The sequence below is a fragment of the Gopherus flavomarginatus genome, chromosome 11 (genome assembly GCF_025201925.1).
Source record: "Gopherus flavomarginatus isolate rGopFla2 chromosome 11, rGopFla2.mat.asm, whole genome shotgun sequence".
NCBI classification, from domain to species: Eukaryota; Metazoa; Chordata; order Testudines; family Testudinidae; genus Gopherus; species Gopherus flavomarginatus.
The window spans coordinates 9,385,389-9,406,745 of NC_066627.1; positions in this window are offsets into that span (position 1 = coordinate 9,385,389).

Genomic DNA, 21,357 nt, shown 5'->3' on the forward strand with positions numbered 1-21,357 from the left:
CTTGGGTACATCACTCAGCCTCTCTGGGCCTCAGTTCTCCTGTCTGGGAAATGGGGCTGGTGGTGCTTCCTACCCTCACACGAGCGTGGGAGGAGAATTACCCTGTGAATTAGGAAGATGCTCGGATCCTGGAGTAACAGGGGAGGGGCACAGGGGGAGCATACCTCCTGCCCTGGCTGGGCACCCCCGGTCCCTCGTAGCAGGGGGCTGTGCAGGAGGGTCTCCTTGCAACCATGAGTGGGTGTCTGGTGGGTGCTGTCACCTCTGCCAGAGACCCCCTAGAATCTCACTAGCTTCCTCTGCATGCGGGGAGGGGCTCCTACTTTCTGACTTGGGGGGAGATTCTGTGATGTCAGAGCCCGTGGGGAGAGGGGTTCGAATCACGAATCTGGAGTGGCAGGGCAACCCCCTCCCCCCATCAGATTCCACTAGGGGACTGGGCTCGGACCTCTAGGGAGGGAAACCCAGGAAAAACCAGCTGCCACTATTGAACCCAGGAGTCCTGGCTCCCAGTCCCTCTGCTCTCACCTCTAGACCCACCTCTGCTCCCAGAGCCAGGGATAGAGCCCAACCCCCACCTGCTCTGACCATTAGACCCCACTCCCCTTTTAGGCTCACTGCCTCTTCTATCCACGCAGCCCACCTGTCCATCCCTTTGCTGCAGGTTTCTGGGGTGTCACCCCTGCTCTGCACTCCCCCAGTGCAACCCAAGGCCTTTCCTCCCCCCAACCACATTTCCTCTCCCCACTTGTGCTGGATCATCTGCTTGCCTCCCTGCCTCTTGCGGTGCGCTGTGCGGCATGACTGGGGATTGTGCAATGGCCCAACGCCAGGCAAGACAGAACGTAAACCACAGGCCCTGCCCAACCCCAACCTACTGGATCTGCCTTCCAGGTGCATCAGAGCCCAGCGCCCTGCACCTGTGCCCTCCTGCCCCAAAAGGGGTGAGGTGCAGTCCCCACCCTACTCTGCAGAGAGGAGAGGGGTCAAGCCAACCAGCCCATTTAGGATGGGGGAATCAACACCCTTTTTTCTGCACAGCCACTGACCATTAGCAGGATTCCTCCTTCTCCTCCCTCCTGTGCCTCAGTGTGACTAAATCTCTGCACCTGGACAGCTGGTCCATCCGCTGCACCTCAATCCCCCATGTCTGAGCCTCCCTGCCAAAGTCCTGCACCTGGTTCCATAGAATTAAGTCTCACATCTTGCTGGCAACTTGACTTCTTAAGCCCAGAGAGTCTCGGCTATCCTCAGTAGATGACCTGAGTCTGAGAAACACAGTGTCCATCCTCTCTAAAGAAGTACTTGGAGAGGTTTTTCTTGTGTGATCCTGTCCCCTAATGGGTAAGGCATCTGACTTTGGATCAGGTGATTGAGAGTTTGAGTCCCGTTGTGTTTGTGCACTTTTACTGTTGTGCTGAAAGTCCTGCTCCCTTCAGGGCTGGAACCTCTTCTTGGCCACTCAAGCCAATGCTCTAGCGGGGATGAGCATCACAAAGGCTGAGGCATAAGCCCCGGGTGCTTCCAGTCTAGGCTTTGCCATTCCTGACTTGCCAAAGAAACTGGGCAGCTGCCCGGGCTGACGTGTGGAGCAGTTTCCCTCTTCCAAATGTGCACTTGTCCCTGTGCTTGAGGGGCTTTGCTACATAGCACCTTGGGAGTCTGGGTGTTTCTCTGCTTCTCGCCAGCCGGGGGAAAAGCCTCTTGGGATAAAATCTCCTGCACCACTGCAAAAGTGAGCACTGTGAGTGGGAACAGTAAGAGGCCCCACCACGGGGGCTGGCCCTGCTTTCCTACCTTCTTCTGATGTTGCCACAAAGCATCAGTAGACGCCCCACATGCTGGTCTGTGGGTCGCCTTCAGTGGGTGTTTGGCATGGCAGGGAGCAGGCTGGCTAGGGGTCTTTGTCGCTGTCTGCTGGCCACACATAGGCATGGTCCTCCCCTCTCCTGAACAGCCAGAGTTAGTCTGTGCTTGAAAGCAGGGACACAGGAGACTCAAAACAGGAGGGTGAGAAAGACTGAGAAAGGACCTATGAAGACAGCACACACTACAGGGACACTGCCTGGTGAAGGGATGTGGAGGCACCAAGTTGTCCCATTTTTCCTGGAGCCCTGCGCAGCTGCGTACTGCTCCAGCGGCCAGCCCAATCCCCCGGCTGTCTGAGCTGGCCAGGAAAGCTGCCCCTGCTCCGCCTCTTCCACAAAGCCCCCACCCCTGCTCTGCCCCCATGCCTCCTCTTCCCACCCCTGCTCAACTCCATTCTCCCCCCACTCCACCCCTTCCCCTGAGCTACATCCCGGTGGACTGCAGGAGGGATCAGGCACATCCTGCACTCAGCGGGCGGTGGGAAGTGGAACGACCTGGCCCCAGCCTGCTCTGCTCCACCAGCTCCCAGCTGTGGTGCTGGTGAATGCTGGGGGGCATTTCCCCCCACCCCCCAAGTTCCAAGGCTAGGGGCAGAGTGCAGCAGGCTGGGGCTGGATCACTCCACTTCCTGCCACCCGGTGAGTGTGGGGTCTGGCCTTCCCTGCAATTACCGGGCAGCGGGAAGTGGAGTGACCTGGCCCCAGCCTGCTCCACTCTGCCAGCTCGGGCTGGGGGACGGGGTGCTGTGTAGGGTACCAAAATGTCTAGGGACAACCCTGAATAGATAATTTTTCCACAGGGACCAATGGCTGTTAGAATAGAGATATTCAGGCTGCTTGTACAGGCCTAGACTTCAAGAATTTAGGTGTATTTTTATCACTTAGCCAGTGGCAGGGGTATAAAACAAAGAACCAAAATCCCAGTCTGCCTGTGTCTGGGTCTTCTCTCCCTAGGATAGTCTGAGCCCTTGTTCGTAGGCTAAGGCCTTTGGCTAAGCAGCAAAGACAGCCATACGTTGGGAAGTGAACAGTCACATCCTCACCTCCCAAACCCGTCACACTGAACTAAGGTGGGGTTGGGCTGTTAGGAAGACGATCCTGTCCCGATAGTGCCCACCACCACCAGATAAAGAAACAGATCTTAAGGAGCAAAGAGTCCTGTGGCACCTTATTGGCTAACAGACGTATTGGAGCAAGGAGCTTTCGTGGGTGAATACCCACTTCGTCGGATGCATGAGTTTAAGGGAGCATCTGGTCTGGCAAGAAATCCCTTCTCCATGGTTGTGGATGTGAAACCCTCATTTCTGTAAGGTTTATCTTTATGGCCTCCGTTTTTCTATTGTCAATCTGTCTGGTCCTCTAATTGTTTCTGTCTGCTGCAGAATTAATTTTGCTGGGTGTAAGTTAATTAGGGGAGTGAGATGTAATTGGTTAGAGAATTCTGTTACAATAGGTTAGAACTGGTTAGTTACATTTCAGTAAAATGATTGGTTAAGTTCTAGCTGAGAATATTGCTGTATAAACTGAGGTCAAACAGGCAGTGGGCAGGGAAATTGGACTCATGCTTGCTAATGTGGGGGGATGGGAATAGGGAACGGGGAACAGGGACACAGGCAAGGCTCTGCAGTGCCAGAGCTGGGAAGGGGGACGTGGGGTAAACACTCTGCAGTGTCAGAGCTCATAGACTCATAGAGTTTAAGGTCAGAAGGGACCATTATGATCGTCTAGTCCGACCTCCTGCACAAAGCAGGCCACAGACTCTCACCCACCCACTCCTGTGACAAGCCCCTGACCTATGTCTGAGCTATTGAAGTTCTCAACTCGTTGTTTAAAGACTTCAAGATGCAGAGAATCCTCCAGCAAGTGACCCATGCCCTACGCTGCAGAGAAAGGTGAAACCCCCCCAGGGTCTCTGCCAATCTGTCCTGGAAGAAAATTCCTTCCTGACCCCCAAATATGGTGATCAGCTAAACCCTGAGCATATGGGCAAGACTCACCAGCCAGCACCCAGGAAAGAATTGTCTGTAGGGATGTGGGGTAAATGCTCTGTGGTGTCAGAGCTGGGAAGGGAACACAGGGGAACAGACTCTGTCCCTGTATGGAGATACGCCTGACTGGTGTGAAGGGCTTTGGAATCTGCGTGCTTGGAAACTAACCCCAGTAAACATCCCTCTGTCTGCGCTTCGGGCTTCTGGTCTTTTGCTGCTTGCTGTCTGTGTGACAAGAGCCAGGGAAGTGGGCAGGGAAAGCCAAAGCCCTCTAACAATAGCTCTTTGCTCTTCTCCCTCCAGGCTCAGGGGTCAAGGATGGGCAGGACTCCCTTTTGGGGAGCCAGGGCTCCTGGGTTCTGTCCCCAAGACTGGGAGCAGAGTGGGTTCTAGTGGTTAAAGCAGGAGAAGCCAGGACTCCTGGATTTTATTTTCAGTGCTGCTGTGTGACACTGGGCCTCTGTTTCTGCTCCCACTTTTTGGGTATGGAGCCTGTAAACTCTGTGCAGCATGTCCTGTCTCTCGCTGTGTCTGGGCAGTGCCTGAGCCAATGGGGCCCTGATCTCAGCTGGGGCAGGGACTGTCTCTGTGTCTGTGGAGTCCCCAGCACAAAAGGGGCCTTGATTCTGTCCTGGTCTCTGTAGGTGCTGCTGTTGTTCAGATAAATAGTCGTGATACTAAAAGGCGTGGCAGTGCGTGAGTGCACCACCATTGCCATGCAAGGGCTAAATGTGATTCATATCCCTGTGACCTCCCGTGCACTCTCCCCCACAGCTGCCCGATTCTGCACCCTGAGCCCCTTGTGCTGCTGCCCTTGTCAACGGCAGTGCTGAAAGCCATCCAGCCCTAGGGCCAAAAGAAGAAGATGCGGGGGGAGGAACTTTGCAAAAAATGGTCACACCAATAGGAAACCAGCCACAGCAGTTTGTGACTTCACATTCCAAAATTAGATGTACGCCACCAACCCCCAACACACACACAGAGCCCCCTGTGCCAATGCACCACCTCACCTCTTTCAGGGAGGTCTAGGCGGGCAGCTTTGTGTGGGAGCGGGGATGGATGGCACCATCAAGGTAGGTTCTGGAGATGGTCCTCCAGGTGTGGGCGTCTCAGCTCCAACTGGCACTGGGCTCACGCTGGGCTGCGTTCAGTTCCTCTCTCCGTTGTGCGCTCCAGCTCCACAAACGCCCTTGCCCCCTGCTCTTTCCTTCTGGTACAAAAAACATCCTCTTCCTTCGCCCCAGAGAGACACACCCATGGTGATGCTCAGCACATCTTCTCCCCACCTTCCCCCCATTCCCAGGAGCATTTGGGAAGGGGGTCGGGATTGGGGAGAGCCCGCATCCTGAGGGGAGGGTATGCAGGGCCGACAAGGGGTGGGAGGGGAAGCTGGTACAAATTACCGGGGCCCGGCTGTCCAGAAGGGGGCCCGGGGCCTGGCTTCTCTGGCTTCATTGGCCCTGTTTAGCTGCTCCGCCCTTGCTGGGGGTCCCCAAAAATTTTTTTCACCAGGGCCTGAACCCACTCTTGGAGGCCCTGAGGGTATGGGGGGGCTTGCCCCCTCCACAGAGTATGGGGCTGCTAATAGGCACCTATGCATGGTCCCCCTCAGGCAGGGCCAGGATGGAAATGGGAGGCCTGTGCCCCCAACATGGAGACTCTGGTGTGCAACCTTGCTTAACGGGTCAGTCTGTCCTTTCTCTGACTGTCCCATTCCAGCTTCAGCTAGCGCTTGTGGTTCATTCGTTCTTTTTCATTCCTTTCCTTCTCTAGCTTGTTTGTTCTTCCTTTCTTTTTTCCCCTCTACCTTTCATGCTCTTCCTTTCTTTCCTTCCTTTTCTAATATGTTTTCTCTCCCTTTATTTCTTTCTCTGCCTTTCACGTTCTTTTCGCTTGCTCTCTCACAAGTTATTTTTTTCACTTGCTCTTTTCCTCGCTCCTTCCGAGCCAAGCGGGTTCTCCTCGCACACAGATTTTGTCAGGTTTTCCTCCTGACCAGCAAGTGGATTAAGCCCGTCTCCAGTGGGGTTTGCCATGCCAGGGAGCAGGCTGTCCGGTGTCTTTGTGGCTGTCTGCTGGCTACGCATAGGCATGGTCCTCCCCTCCTCTGGCCCTGCCCTTGGTTGCTCTGTAGCTTTTAAGCTTCCCTTGGAGCTGTCAGCACCAGCCGCCTCTGCTCTAGGTGCCCAGAGGAGGAGAGGTGTGCTGGGCTCCAACCTGGGACTCTGCCTCCCTCCTGCCTAGCCCTGACTATCAAGCCTGGCCCTGGCACTCCTTCCTTCAAGCGCTGTGTGGGCAAGAAGAAAAGTTTGGCAGGAAGCACAAGGGCCAAACTTTTGGGCCCCATGTGAAGCAGCAAGAATCCCAACCACCCGGTCAAACCACAGGCATCAGCAACCAGGGTAGCAAGTTCTAGAGCCCCAACCAATTTTGGCCATCACAACCTAGCTCCAGCAGGCAAGTCACCCAGCAAGAGGGAAAAGATCTGCTCTTGTACAGCTGGAGACAAGGAAGTTGAGCAATGTGAGCTTCACCACAAGGTCCCCCTGAGATTTGAACTCATATTGCAGGATTCAGAGTCCTGAGTGCTGTCCATTACACCATGGGACCAGCTCATGCTGCTTTCTCTGCACATCAGTGACTCTCACAGCGCTGGCTCATGTAAGGGACTGTTGGCCCTTTACTAAAACTTACGGGGGTTTTTTTTGGCTAGTTCCCAGTCCCAATAGAAGGGGGAAGGGCCAATGGGAAATCAGGACCCTGAGACTGACAGTCCCCAGGGACAATGGGGAAAGGCCAAAGCTCCAAATTAGCCGCACTGACAGGCCAGGCAGTGTAATGAGAGAGTCACCCCGCCAGGGGGTCCCATCCTCCTTATGAGCTGGAACTACCTGGGCCAGAGTGGGGCAGAGCTAAGGAGAGAGCAGGAGCCTGAGAAGAGCTGGGGAGCAGAGCTGCACCAGCCAGGGAGAACCAGGACAGATCCCTGCTGGGAGCCAAGCCACAGCAGCATGAGCCATAGAAGCTTTCCAGGGAGCAGATCTGTGCTGGAAGAAGAGCTGCAGCAAGCAGAGCCAGAGAGTCTAGAGGAGCAGCCCAGGGCAATGGAGGCAGAGCCGCAGCAGCACTGGGGCTGGAGTTGGGTGCAGTGGGCAGCTTGGGAGAGTGAGGGGGACCCTGGGCAGAAGGCCCAGCACAAGGAGATGCCACCAGGCAAGAGGCCTTGCAGGCCAGACCTTCAGGGGTCAGGGGGATCGTATCCCCTACATGGGGGCTGACACTGGTGTTGCAGACATAGCAGTGCCAGAGGCAAGCAACAGTGGTTCATTGCCTAGAGTGCTTAAGCGCCAATAAACACACTAGGGTGGAGAAGCAAACAACCAAATTTATTTGAGCTCAAATAAGGTGCCAGGGAGAAATAACAATCTCAGATCCTGCACCCCTAAAACAAGCAGTTTCTTCCTTTTATATCCCAGTTGTTTACTACAAAACTTTCTTGCTGACTAGCTGATCTTTCACTCCCCTGTACTTTCCCATCCAGCTGCAGTATCCTTTTTCAGTCAATCTTTTGACTTCCCCCTTCCTCCCACCTCTCCGCTGCTGAGACATGTACACAGTATCTTAAAACGGCCTTGAGCGGGCTTTAGCCGAGCTTCAGTGTATTACAGCAGAGAACTGGCTGTTACAACCAAAACTAACTGCTAACACTACATTTTACAGCTCTTAACATATTAGGTTACACTAGGTTACACAAAGTGTTTAACATGGAGGAACACTGGTTCATTGAGGCCTACAACAGGAGGGCTTCATTGACACTTGTGGTCTATCACCTTTCCGAGTTATCTAGGGTTATGCCAGAGTGACACCAACACTGGGAACAAGGGGCCTGTCACCTAGAGCATGTGGCCAATGCCAGAGCAAGTGTCCAGCCCGTGATGTCCCTGCAGCACAGCCAGGGCCTGGGAAGGAGGCCTGGGACATGTGAGGGAGAGACTGTGACCTGCCTTGACACTCCAGAGACGCTGGTTGTGATCTCCCTGCGCTACAGAACAGGGTAACCTGTTTTCCTTTTCTTTATGTTTTACATTAATTGCTGGGTAATAAATGGTATTTGCTTGAAGCACATGCAATGAGGAGTGCATCAGGGAAGTGCCCAGAGCTGAGAGAGTACCCCAGAATGGGGACACCATAGCCCTGTTCAAGTGATCATGACAAGATTGGGGGTTGAGCCCCAAGGAATCCTGGGCCCAGCCTTGTCAGGGTTATGAGGTCTCTGCCACACATGAGAGTAGAAAGAGAGTCCTCAAGGTTAGGCAGCCTCTGGGCAAGAGAGTGGGGACTCATATCCTTCTGCTGGCCAATTCCACCGGGGTCATGTATAAACCAGGGAAGTTCCCCCCAGTAGCTGGACCAGAATCTCCCTACACTTGCCCTCATTGCTTCTCTCCCTCCCACCCACCTCTGCTGCTCTCCTTCAGCACCTGGCTCCACAACACTTCCTGGCAGCCAGAAACAGTGCTTTCTACACCTGTTCCTGGGTATGTGGCCTCTCTCTTGATTGCTAAGGAAAGGAACCTTTCCAGGAAATGGCCATGGCTTCTGAGAATCTGCATGTGGCTGTGGACAGGTTTCAGGTGCTGGCACATAAGGCAACTTGGAAGCAGAGTATCCAGACGGAGGCTTGAACTCTGGACCCACAGACTAAGAGCCTGATGCTCTACCAACTGCGCTACCTCTGTTTGCTGCAAACAGTTTCCCTGTTCACCACAAGAGCGAGCAGGCAGGCAAACGTGAGGCAAAACCAGTCCCAGGAACCCCTCCTGTTTCTCTGCACAGCCACTGCCTATCAGCAGGATTCCTCCTCCTCAGTGAGACTATATCTAAGCACCTAGACAGCCGGCCTGTCCGCTGCACCCCTGGACCGGCGCTAGGCGTTTTAGCGCCCTAGGTGCACGGCAGTTTCGCCGCCCCACGCGCTGGTCCCACAGCTCTGGTGGAGCTGCCGCAGTCATGCCTGCGGGAGGTCCACCGGAGCCGAGCAGCCGACTGTCCGCAGGCACAATTGCGGCAGCTCCACCAGAGCCGCGGGAGCAGCTGACCGTCCGCAGCCATGACTGCGGCAGCTACACCGGAGCCGCCTGCCGCCCCCTCCGGCAAAACTCCACCCACCAATAATCCTGGCACCCTAGGCGATTGCCTAGGCCACCTAAATGGAAGCGCCAGCCCTGCTGCACCCCAATCCCGCATGCCTGAGCCTCCCTGACAAAGTCCTGCACTTGGCTCCATTGAATTAAGTCTCACATCTCACTGGGAACTTGACTTCTTGTGCCCAGAGAGTCTCAGCCCCCCACTACATGCATCAGATGAAGTGGGGATTCACCCACGAAAGCTCATGCTCCAAAACGTCTGTTAGTCTATAAGGTGCCACAGGATTCTTTGCTGCTTTTACAGATCCAGACTAACACGGCTCCCCTCTGATACTCAGCCCCTCTTAGCAGATGACCCAAGAAACACAGTGTCTGCCTTTTCCAAAGCAGTACATGAAGCAGCCTAGCTCCTGTGGCTACATGGCCTAATGGATAAGGCATCTGACTATAGGTCAAGCACATGTGGGTTCAAGTCCCTTGGTTGTTATGTTGCTGCAGTTTTACCTTCATGTTGAAAGTCCTGCTCCCTTCAGGGCTGGAATCTCTTCTGGGCCACTCAGGCCAGTGCTCTGGCTGCAGCTAGAGCCTGAGAAGGAGTTGGGGGTTGGGTGTCACAAAGGCTGGGGCAGGAACCCCAAGTGCTTCCAGTCTAGCCTTTGCCCTTCCTGACTTGCCAAAGAAAATGGGTGGCTGCCCAGGCCAGCGTGTAGAGCAGTTTCCCTCTTCCAAATGTGCGCCAGTCCCTGTGCTTGAGGGGGTCGCTCCATAGCGCCTTGGGAGCCTGGGTGTTACTCTGCTTCTCGCCAGCTGGGGAAAAGCCTCTTGGGGTAAAATCTCCTGCCTCACTGCAAAAGTGAGCACCTTGAGTGGGAACGGTCAGAGAACCCACCAGGGGGCTGGCCCTGCTTTCCTACCATCTTCGATAATGGCCACAGAGCATCAGCAGCCCCCCCGCATGATGGTCTGTGGGTGGCCTGCAGTGGGTGTTTGGCATGGCAGGGAACACGTTGGCCGGATTTCTTGTTGCCTGTCTGCTGGCCACACATAGGCATGGTCCTGCCCTTGTCTAGCCCTGCCCTCAGTTGCTCTCTGGTTTATAAACCTTCCCTTGGAGCTGTCAGCACCAGCCACCTCTGCTCTAGGTGCCCAGAGGAGAAGAGGTGTGCTGGGCTCCCACCTGGGACTCTTCCTCCCTCCTGCCTATCAAGCCGGGCCCTCGCACACCTTTCTTCAACTGCCATGTGGGCAAGAGGAAAAGTGTGGCCACAAGCACCAAACTTGCAGGCATCAGGTGAAACAGTGAGAATCCCAACCACCCGACAGCCACAGCCACTTCTAAACCCCAACCAAAGACCTGGCTCTAGTGGGGAGGAGTTACATGACTCACTCTCATAGAGCTGGAGATAGGAAAGCACTTTGAGCACCTGGTCTTTACCACCAGCTAACACAAGGTCCCACTGAAATTTAAACTCAGATTGCAGGATTCAGAGGCCTGCGTGCTGCCCATTACACCATGGGACCAGCTTAGGCTACCTTCTCTGGACATTGGTAAATCTCACATACCAAAAGAATACTAAGCAAAAAACCAATCTGCATGCAAAAATCATACACGCATGCACCCAAAACTATGGCAGTCATCCACCAAAATCACACAGGACCCACATACACATCAACACAACAGACAAAAACCACACCAACATACAGAAATCCAGGCAGGGTTTGAGTCTCACAGTGAAGAGGGTGAGCACAAAGGTGGTTTGGGGGACAAAGATTGAGGGGGAGTCGGGGGCAGTGCTCTGGGCTCTGCTTGACCGCTCCTGACACAGGCAGCTGGTGGAGAGCAGAGCGGGTAGATCTGTGGAATTTGCCCTGCTCTCTGTAAAGCAAGGAGACCTCTGTGTCTTCTGAGCTGGAATTGTATTTTCTGCAGGACAAAATGATCGGCAGAAGCATTTTGCTTAAAGAAAACTAGCACTCCAAGTGAGGTCTGAACTCACAACTTCACCATCACTACTATAAGCCCTACGCTCTAACCCATTGCACTTTGGCTGCCCAATTGAGGGCCTTGTTTCCTTGATTCATGGATGGATTAGGGATTGAGGGGGTTGCATTAGCTAAAACAAATCAATATTAATGGCTGCAGGATGGCAGCAGCAGAGGTGAGGAGTCTCCTTCTGTGTGATAGAGCTGGTTCCCCCTTCCATTGCTGAGGGGAAGGTTGGTGCTTTGAGCCCACCCGGTGCTGGAACATCCTGTGAGTGAGATTAACGGGACTCTTGAGAAGAGAAAAGAAGGGAGGGGAAGTCTTTTCTATTCCTGCCTAGCTCCATTGGTCTCCTGCGGCCCTTTCGGCTCTCTGCTCCCCTGTTGGGGAGATGCAGAGACAAGCCCCCATCTGAGTGAGTCACCGAGAGGCTGTGTCCCATGGAGTGTGTGTGGGAGAGGGGGAGGGTTGGATTGGGCTCAAGGGGAGAAGGTTGTGTGTGACAGTGTGTGGGGGAGGGTGTGTTCCTTAGGATATAAATGATGGAAAACACAGGGGCAGTGACAGTGAAGCCCCGTGTCTCAGTGTTATGACCCTGTGTGGTGCTGCCGTTCACCTTCCCCTCCTATGGTCTCATCTTTCATTGAATCCAACATTTTTTCACCTGTCATCACCACAGAGGTGTCCCACATGCCTAGGGCTGGTTCTAGCCATTTTGCCACCCCAAGCACAGCAGCACGCCGTGGGGAGTGCTCTGCCGCTCGCCGGTCCCGCGCCTCCAGGGGACCTCCCACAGGCGTGCCTGCGGATGCTCCACTGGAGCCGTGGGACCAACAGAGCCTCCGCAGAAACGCCTGCGGAAGGTCCACCGGAGCTGCCTGCTGCCCTCCCAGCAACCAGCAGAGCGCCCCCCGTGGCATGCCGCCCCAAGCACGCGCTTGGCACGCTGGGGCCTGGAGCCGGCCCTGCACATGCCTCAGATACAGAGTGTCCCTCTTAGAGACACCGAGGCCTGGAACTGATTTCAGCTGCTGGACAGCTCTGCTAGGTCTTTATACATTTGCATAGGAAAATGCTGAGTGTTTAAATTCATTTCAAGCCCCCCGCCCTCATTCAGCGAACTCCTGAACATACTGGAGTTGGGTCTGGAAATCGATTTTTATTCGAAAAAGTTTTTCAAGGGAATCACTTCGATTGGAACTAGGAACCTATTATCCTGCAGGGAAACATTCACCCACTGATCTATACTCACAACAAGGAGTGTCATGTATAGCCCAGAGCAGGAACAGTTTTTAACCTGAGGGTTAGTAAACTTTATCTCTATACAAACACCACAACTTACAAACTCCCCACCCCCGCTCTGTGTCACCAGAGCACAACAACAGCTCTCCTTGGAGCACACACAGCTCCCCAGCTCCCTGCCCGTCAGTCTCTCCAGCATTGCTCCAATCCCTTAAAGCAGGCTCTCAACCTCAATTTACCTTAGGGCCAGTGCCAATCCTCCAATCCTCCCAGTGAGCCAATAATGTCACTCATACTACTCAGAACCCATCTCCCAAAACTCTGCCTCTCAGCTGCCTAAGGCTCTGGGAGGGAGGTTGCGTGGGGGGAGGAGGTCTAGGTTCAGGCCCTGGATTGGGGCTGGGGATTGGGGCACAGGCTCTGGGTGGAGTTTGGGTGCAGAAAGGGTGAGAGGCTGGTCTCTGGGAGGGAGTTTGGGTGCAGAAGGGGTTCTAGGGTGCAGGCTGTGGGATGGAGTTTCGGTGCTGCATGCAGGTTGTGGGCTGGGACAGGGGGTAGGGGGAACAGGAGGAGAGGTGAGGGTGCAGGCCCTGGGAGGGAGATTGGAGGCGAGTGGGAGTGGGTGTGTGGAGGGAGGGGGTGAAGGTTGTGAAAGGGAGTTGGGGGCAGATGTATATGGAGGGCTTGCAGGCTGTGGGAGGGAGTTTGGGGGCTGGGAAGTTTGGTGGGACAGGGTGCAGGAGCTGGGAGAGAATTTGGGAAGTGTGGAGGGGGTGCAGGCTCTGGGAGGGAGTTTGGGGGGAGGAGGGTGTATGGGGTGAGGGTGCAGGCTCTGGAGGGAGTCAGGGGTGCGTCGTTTACCTGGGGCTCCAAGATGGGGTGGGCTGGGGGGTCTCCGCATGCTGCTTCCCCCAGGCATCACCCGCGCAGTGTCTCATTGGCTGCACGGGCTTGGGGTGGGGGCAGCGCGTGGAGGCACAGCTCTGCCCCGCCCTGCCATGGGGAGGGGCCGGCAGCCACTGGAGCGAGCAGGCAGATGCCACTCAGCTCCACTGCACTGCCCGGGGCCCTGGGAGGGGAATGCCTGGGGGCAGCAGGGGGGCCAAGGGAATGACACGGTCCCAAAACTGCTGGAGCCCCACAGACAAGATGTGGGGACCAGGACTGCCAGCCAGACAAACACCTTTAAGGGGAGGCGTCCCTCTCCCTGTCAAGAACTGATCTTCCTCCTTCAGTTCAGTGACAGCCTGCATTGTTCCTTATCCTGGCAGAGCCAGAGGATTCAAAGCAGCAACGTCAAACCCCTGTGTAGCTCGCAGGGATGGACATAAACACTCCCTGCTATCTGAAAAGATGTTCAGCTTTGCCCTTGGTCAACTACAAGGCTAAAGGGAAAGGAGGTGGTGCCAGCTATAAAGAGTGAAACATGACACATCGTAGTTATGCCCGTGGTAACTGCAAAATCTTTTTATAGACTTCTTCTTATCATCAGTGTATTGTTTTCTCTGGAGTCTGGGCCTTGACCAAGACATTTGTACCTTGATAAAATAATCAACTGCCCTTGGTGAAGGCAATGGACTTGATACCCAGTCGGGTGTCCCTACACAGGTACAAGTACTAACAACAGTGGCTGCCTTTTAGCCATAGCTTTTAATCAGGGCAATAAATTGAAACAAACCCCTGTTAAATCATTTCTCAACCCAAGTCCTTCACCCACATTCCCTAGAGCATTGGCCCACCATGTGGACGTTTCATTTCCTGCCTCAATTTCACACAGAGACAATTTCCTTTGCACAGATCCATGAACAGCAAAACCTCCCCGTGTCTCTGGTCTGAGCCAGGGCATTCGATTCCAGTGAACCCTTCTCTCCTGCAGTGGCGATGGGCAGACAGAGGGGACATGGCACCTGCATCCCTGCCAGGGAGATATTGGCTCGGCTCTTTCTTTCTGCTGCTGCTGTTAGTCCAGGAAACATCAAGGGTGCAATGCAAGGCTGGGTTCATGCACCAACCCCTGGAAATATTTCAGTCCCCCAGAGAAATCCTGCCCCCTGCTATTGGAACGATGTGCTGGAGATTTGACTAGGAAAGGGACTGTCTGAATTATCAGAGTGGGGAATGAACAACAATCTACAGCAATGTCGTTCTCACAAACAAACTCTCATCCTGCTCCAGCCGGAAGGGAAATGGGCAGGAATTCTCGCTGTTCAGCCAAGGACACACTGACACTGATGCGCAGCCATGAGTGTGCTGGGGAAGCTGGTCTGAGCAAACAATTGGAATGACAATTCAGTGAGAACAGAGCCGTCATGTAGTAAAATGGGTGTATCCAAGTGGTTAAGGTGCTGGACTAGAAACCCATCCGGGTTGCCCTGCGCAGGTTTGAATCCTGCCAACTATGCAAGCACTGTGGTGCTGCTGCTGCTGTTATTGCTGTAGTCTCAGTGTCTGAGCATTCACAGTGTGAACTGGAGTTATATCTAGTTTCACTCTGTCTACACTGTGGCACTGCTATAGCACTCTGCAGCAGACAGCAACTAGAGGGGTTTTCTCATCCCTGTAATAGCTACATTGACAGAAAAATTCTTCCTTTTCTTTAGCACTATCTAACCAGGGCTTAGGTCAGCTTAACTCTATGGGTTTGGGGGTGGAGGGTTTTCACACCCTGAGAGACATCGCTCTGCCAGTTCAGTGCCCAGTGTACACCAGCCCTTAGATCCCTCTTGGTATTTCAGTGCAGGTACTGACCTGTGAGAGGAGAACATCAGCTCACAAACACAGAGACTGAATTCCCCACATTTAATCTCTCTGCACTTTCCAGAAAGTCACAAAATTGAATTCATTCTTGCTAGGACAGAGAAAAAATAAGTGACACTAAGTTTTTGGCTTGATTAAATAAAATTAAGTGTTTAATTAATATAGTAAAAGTCTGAACTGATTCCTCTAACACCACAGCGTGAAATAGGAAGAGAGAAAATTCTTGTCAGTGATGACTAATCTCACAAATGATCTTCCCATTATTAATTTCCATTGGAGGTCTGGGCATCTCCAGTGTCATTGCTCTGCATTCACCTTCCTCTTAGAATTGTTCTCAGACATTCACCTTCCTCTGCAGCATGGGGCTCGGGTCACTTGCTGGAGGATTCCCTGCACCTTGAGGTCTTTAAGCCACGATTTGAGGACTTCAATAACTCAGACATAGGTTAGGGGTTTGTTACAGGAGTGGGTGGGTGAGATTCTGTGGCCTGCATTGTGCAGGAGGTCAGACTAGATGATCAGAATGATCCCTTCTGACCTTAAGTCTATGAATCTATGAATCTATTCCCAAATTTGGAAAATTGTGCAGTTCAGAATGTGAATAGTGACCCCGTCTGCTTCCTGCACCTGCTCTACATTGCTCCACAGCAGCTTCTCCCCCTGCAGAGTCACCCCAGCATGGCAGTGCAGCTGCCCAGAGGTCAGCAGGGGCCCCTGGCAAGGACAGTGGGTGCAGCTAACAGCCCAGTCTGTCTGGCAGTGAGTCAGCTGTAAAAAAGCAACACTCCCCCCAGAAGTACAGAGACTGAATTCCCCGACTTTAACATCATGACCCCTGTAGAAAGCCACACGTGTCAGTTGTATTTTCACAGGGAGATGCAAAAATCAGGTGACAAATTTTTAAGTTGAGTAAATAAAGTTGAGGAGACAGTTATTAACCTCACAGAAATATACTAAAGCTCCCTCAGCATAACACCTGAAGGTGAAATATGAACAGAGACAAACCTTGTTAGCAAAGGCTCCTTTCCCAAAGGATCCTCAAAATGTTACTAATTCCCACCCCTCCCCCACAGGAGCTCTGTGCAGTGTCACTGTTCTGCAGGCAGCTTCCCATTCAATGCTGTTGTGGGCCTTTCCCAGGCCTGGAAATGTATCAACAACAGAATTTGAAGAGCAAACCTGGCTCCCCACACCAGGCAGGATTTAAGTGTTTTGTCCCTGTCACTTAGTGTTTGTCAATAGTACAGACGCCAGGGGAGGGATCTTGGCACAGGGGCTGGTGGGGGAGAAAGGACTGTAGATTCTGACCTGCGTTCTGGAGAGGAGGTAATAGCTGAAAGGGGCATTTTTGTCTTCTTTTCTCCTCAGTGTCCCCTGGGCTGGATTTGACATTCCACAGGACAAATGAGGGGGTGAAGCTGTTTGGTTAATGAAAACCAGGGCTCTGGGTGAGGTTTGAACTCACAACCTCAGCACAGCGCCTCTCAGCACTACCCTCTAAGTATTGTGCGCTAAGCGATTGCACCACTGGAGCATCTGCTATTTAAAGTTCTCTGAGACCCCTAGGTTGATAAGGGCGAGCAGTGACCCCCAAAGACTTCTCCGTGGCATTGAGAGCAGGTAGCGACAAGTGTTGGTACTTGGTGGGGTGGATTCTTATTAAGGGTTCCAGGCCCCATTTGACCCTTTTGTTCGTCCCTGTGTAATAGCAGAGCTGGTTAAGACTCACTGGAGAGCCTTGCTGCAGACCAACAGATCTGAAATCACTGATCACCAGGTCTGAGCATTAGTCCTGCTTTGGGACAGCGTCTCTAAACTGCCCAGTCTGCACTAGCAGAGAGGCTTCCTCACTAACACCCACCTCAGGCCCGTCCCTGGGCCCCCTATTTCCTCATCCTCCCCCCGGTGCCTCCCTCTGTCTGTGGGGCCCCTCCCCCGACCCATGCCACTTCCCTGTCCCATGGGCCCACCCCAAACCCCCTCCTCCTCCTCGCCCCCCTCCTCAGTGCCCTGCCCCTGACCACCTCCTCCCCCGTCCTCACCACCCCTCTTCCAACCTCCTCCTCCCTTGCCCTCAGCACCCCACCCCCGACATCCTCCTCCTCCTCATCCTCAGCACCCCTCCCCCAATTGCCTCCAACCCATTTCTCCATTGCTGGACCCCACTTTCCCATCCCCCACTCCCCCAGTCCATCCCCAGGGTGTGAGGTTCCTCATCTTCAATCTCTGCTACCCCCCAACCTGCCGGGTTCCCCTTTTCAGCCACCGTGGGGCCTTGCAACCCACCCCTGCCTGTCTTCGCTGGGGTTTCTAAATCCCGTAGTCCCACAGTGCACCAGGTAACACCACCCTCCTCTCCTCCTAATCCCCCTAGTCCCTTCCCTTGGGTCCTCCGGGAACCCCAACCTCACAGTGTGAAATTATTTATGAGTGTTTTAAATTTCAGTGCTCTGCATTTTTCTCCTGCCACTGTCACCTGGCAGCTCAGGGATGTGAGATTCTCCTCCATTGCATTTCTGCCCACGGAAACAGACGAGAGATCACACTTCAGCACCTTTGTAAGTAAAAGCAACCTGGAAACAAACCAACTGCCTCCAGAGTGTGTAGTTTGTGTTTCTATTGTTGCAGTTGATGTGTGTGCAGCATGCACGGTGTGTGTGTATGTGCACAGTGTGTGCAATGGACAGGGGCATGGTGTGTGTGTCTATGTGCAGTGTGTGGTGGACAGTGGCACTGTGTGTGTGTGTGTGTGTGTGTGTGCAGGGCCAGTGTAGGGAAGTTTCGCTCCCCAGGCAAAACTTCCTTCTTGTGCCCCCTACCCCAGCCCTGCATCAGCTACCTCCCCCTCTGCCATCAGGCACCCCCCCCCGCGGCAGCTCCCCCGCTGGAAAGCCGTGCAGTACCTCCCCACCCCAGCTCACCTCTGCTTCATATCCTCCCTGAGCACGCCGCCCCTGCTCTAGTTCTCCTCCCAGGCTTGTGGCGCCAAACAGCTGATTGGCGCCGCAAGCCTGGGAGGTGGGAGAAGTGGAGCAGTGACTGTGCACTTGCGGAGGAACCACTGTAAAAAAATAACTGGGGGCACCACTTTTTGGCGCCCCCAAATCTTGGTGCCTTAGGCAACTGCCTAGTTTGCCTTAATGGTAGCACCGGCCCTGTGTGTGTGTGGTGGGCAGTGGCACTGTGTGTGTGTCTGTGCAGTGTGTGTGATGGACAGTGGCACTCTGTGTTTGTGTGTGGACAGTGGCTGTGTGTGTGTGTGTGTGTGTGTGTGTGTGTGTGTGTGTGTGTGTGGACAGTGGCACTGTGTGTGTGTGTGACAGTGTGTATGTGCAGTGTGTGTGGTGGACAGTGACACTGTGCGTGTGTGTGTGTGTGTGTGTGTGTGTGTGTGTGTGGTGGACAGTGACACTGCGTGTGTGTCTGCAGTATGTGTGGTGGATAGTGGCACTGTGTGTGTATGTGCAGTGTGTGTGGTGGGCAGTGGCACTTTGTGTGAGTGTGTGTATGAGCAGTATGTGTGGAGGACAGAGGCAGTGTGTGCTCACACAGGAATTCATGGGGAACTCACCACCCTTGGCGCAGCATTTGACTTGTCCTCGGAGTGAATGTAGCACTGTGGAGTGTCTGCACAGAGCATCTTCTGACAGCTCAGAGGAGCAATTGCAGAGAACGTCCTTCACAACCCCAGGCTGGAAAATGCTCAGTGAGTTCTGTGGGGGCAGAGCAAAAGACCAGTCTCTGACACCTCCTGCAAAATGGCCTCGCTCTGCTCCAAAGCATGGAGACGCTGTAGCTTTAATGGTAGTAAAAAAAATGGCGCCTTGGGAAAACAAGTGTAACGCCCTTTCTGGAAAAGGCTGAAACTTTTTTGCTGAAATTAAAAAAACCAATTCAGCCCAACTGGCTGTTAATGACCCTTGCAGAAAGTCCTACTTTTTGCCCACCATGCACGTGAAAGAACCATTTCCATTTCAGTGCCAGGAGAAAGGAGACCCAGAAGAAGCCTCTGTGCCTCCTGCACTTCAGCAATGCATGGGAGGGGTCAAATAATCAGATCAAATATTACAGTGCATGATGGGGTGTGCATACCCCGCACTAGGCAAGAAAGGGTTAATTCCACACTATGGCTGGAGGAAGTCCCGCCCTCAGACCCTGCTGGGCGTGCTCCAGCTACTTGTCAGTATAAAGGAGAACAGCTCAGCTCAGTCTGGGCTGGCCATTGAGGAAGACGCATGCTTGGTGGAGGCTCCAGGCCAGGAGCCGCTACAGCCCCTGACTGCGGGACCAGAGATCCCAGGTACCAGACTGGAGATTTGCTACCTACAGTCAATTGGTGGGAGTCAAAGTTCTATGGAGCTGCCAGTGCCAGGGAACCTGGAGACCCTGACGATAGATGGACGACAGCTTCAGGAAACAAGATGGGAAGTGGCCCCGGGATGCAGAGTGAGTGGTATCTCGTACCCGTGTAAGGTCAACATGTTGCGGTAGGATCCTGGCTGGCTGGGTAACGAACGCACTCAACTTGAGAGGGCCTGGGGCTGGGACCCAGTGGAGTCAAGTGGGCCCACTTCCCCTTAATCCAGCCACTATCCCCGTTTTGAAGCGGCCCCCTGATCTGGCTATTAGGCCTTGCAGCCCTGAACCAAAGGGTGGCCATATTGACTCACTGACGCAATCCTGAACCCAAGGACAGCCATGTTGACTCTGGACTTAGTGCGCCTAAATCTTGAGTTCAAGGACAGTCCGACCTTTCCAGTGATATCTCACATGGCCCATCTTGCATAAAACACATCTTAGCTGTGCCATATGCATATCATAACAATATTTTCTATGAAGAATATGTGGTGTAGGGTCACAGCTCCTCTGGCAGGGCAGCGGCTGGCAGGGACCAGGAGAAGCTAGAGAGAGCTCCTGGCTGGTTGCTGGGAGTTGCAGGCTTGACCCCCTGAGAAGAGGGCGAAGAACGTGCTGGGGCTGCGGGGAAGCGGCCCCGGGAAATGAAGCAGCATTGGGGGATGAAGTTAAGGAGAGGAAGCAGAAGCTGTTAGCTACAGGATCCCTGGGCTGGGACCCAGAGTAATGTGGGCCTGGATCCCAGCCACTCACCACTGGGGAAATGGCTGGATTGGGAGACACTTCACCGCACACCTGCCTATGTCACCCTGGAAAGGAGGAGCACAGATCATGGCACGGCCGAATGGCCGAGTCATAAAGAGGATGCTGCAGTACTTGGACTGAGGCAGGTCTGCAAGCAGTGACAGCGATGGATGAGGCACCACCAGGAGAGGGAACACTGGCTGACCGAGCTGATCCCTGAGACAAACTGCAGGAGGTACCACCCTAGCATCACCCATTACAGGGCCTGAGTGCATGTCCTCCCCTTCCTGGGGGTCTGGCCAGGCTCTGCCAAGTGAGGCTCAACTGCCCTGTGAGCCCATCCAGGGAGCTGATACCACCCAGACATATGAGTGTCCTCAGGGCAACACAGTTACAAAAGTGGGTAGGGGCAGGCTGCAGCGCACACCACACCTGCTGGCTCAGTCTTGTGCATGCTGGGGTGGCCACCTTCCTGTTGATGAGACCTGGTCCTACCGTCTTCCTAGAGCTCCAGTCTGCCCTGCTGCCATCCCTGTCTATGTTGCTGTTGTCTGCTCTAGTAGCTGACTGGAAGGGGCACATTGGCCCCAGGCCATGTAGCCATGAGGTCTGGAAGACTGAAGGCAGGAAGAATGGTGCCTTCCTAGCCCACCTAATATTCCATAATATAATTAAGAAAAATATTTCTCAATGAATTCTCAGTAAAAGATCAGAAACAGCTAGTGTCTGCATCATGCTACGGGCAGACCAACCTGACACACATTTGAACCTCTTCTTTTCACACTGTTGCTCATTCTCAGGGTCTGCTTTGTCTCCAGATAGATCCATTCTCTTTCAGAACTGCCTTGCTCCTTCCTGTCTGTTTCACTCATGACCGTGCTGGAGTAAAAACTCCCCTTCACTCTATTCTCAGACAAACACTAGTATTAATGTTTGCTACTGAGGGGGTTAGAAGCATTTATTGCTTGAAGGATGACATTTCTGGGGGATTGTTCCCAAGATCCAGCACTTTGTGTTCAAACATTTCCCAGCTTCCTTGGTGAAAGTAAGACCAAGGTTTCTTTGCAGTGTACAAGAATAGAGGCAGTTTTCACCCCAGGTGGGACATGAACCCACAATATCTGGTATAGGAAGCCAATGCCTTATCCATTAGGCCACTGATATGCAGCTTCAAGGACAGAAATTCCCTCTCATAAATACACATTCCTCACATTCGCTTAGAAGCTAAATACCCTCTTTCTGCACCTTACAGAAATGTCTGCATCCCCTGA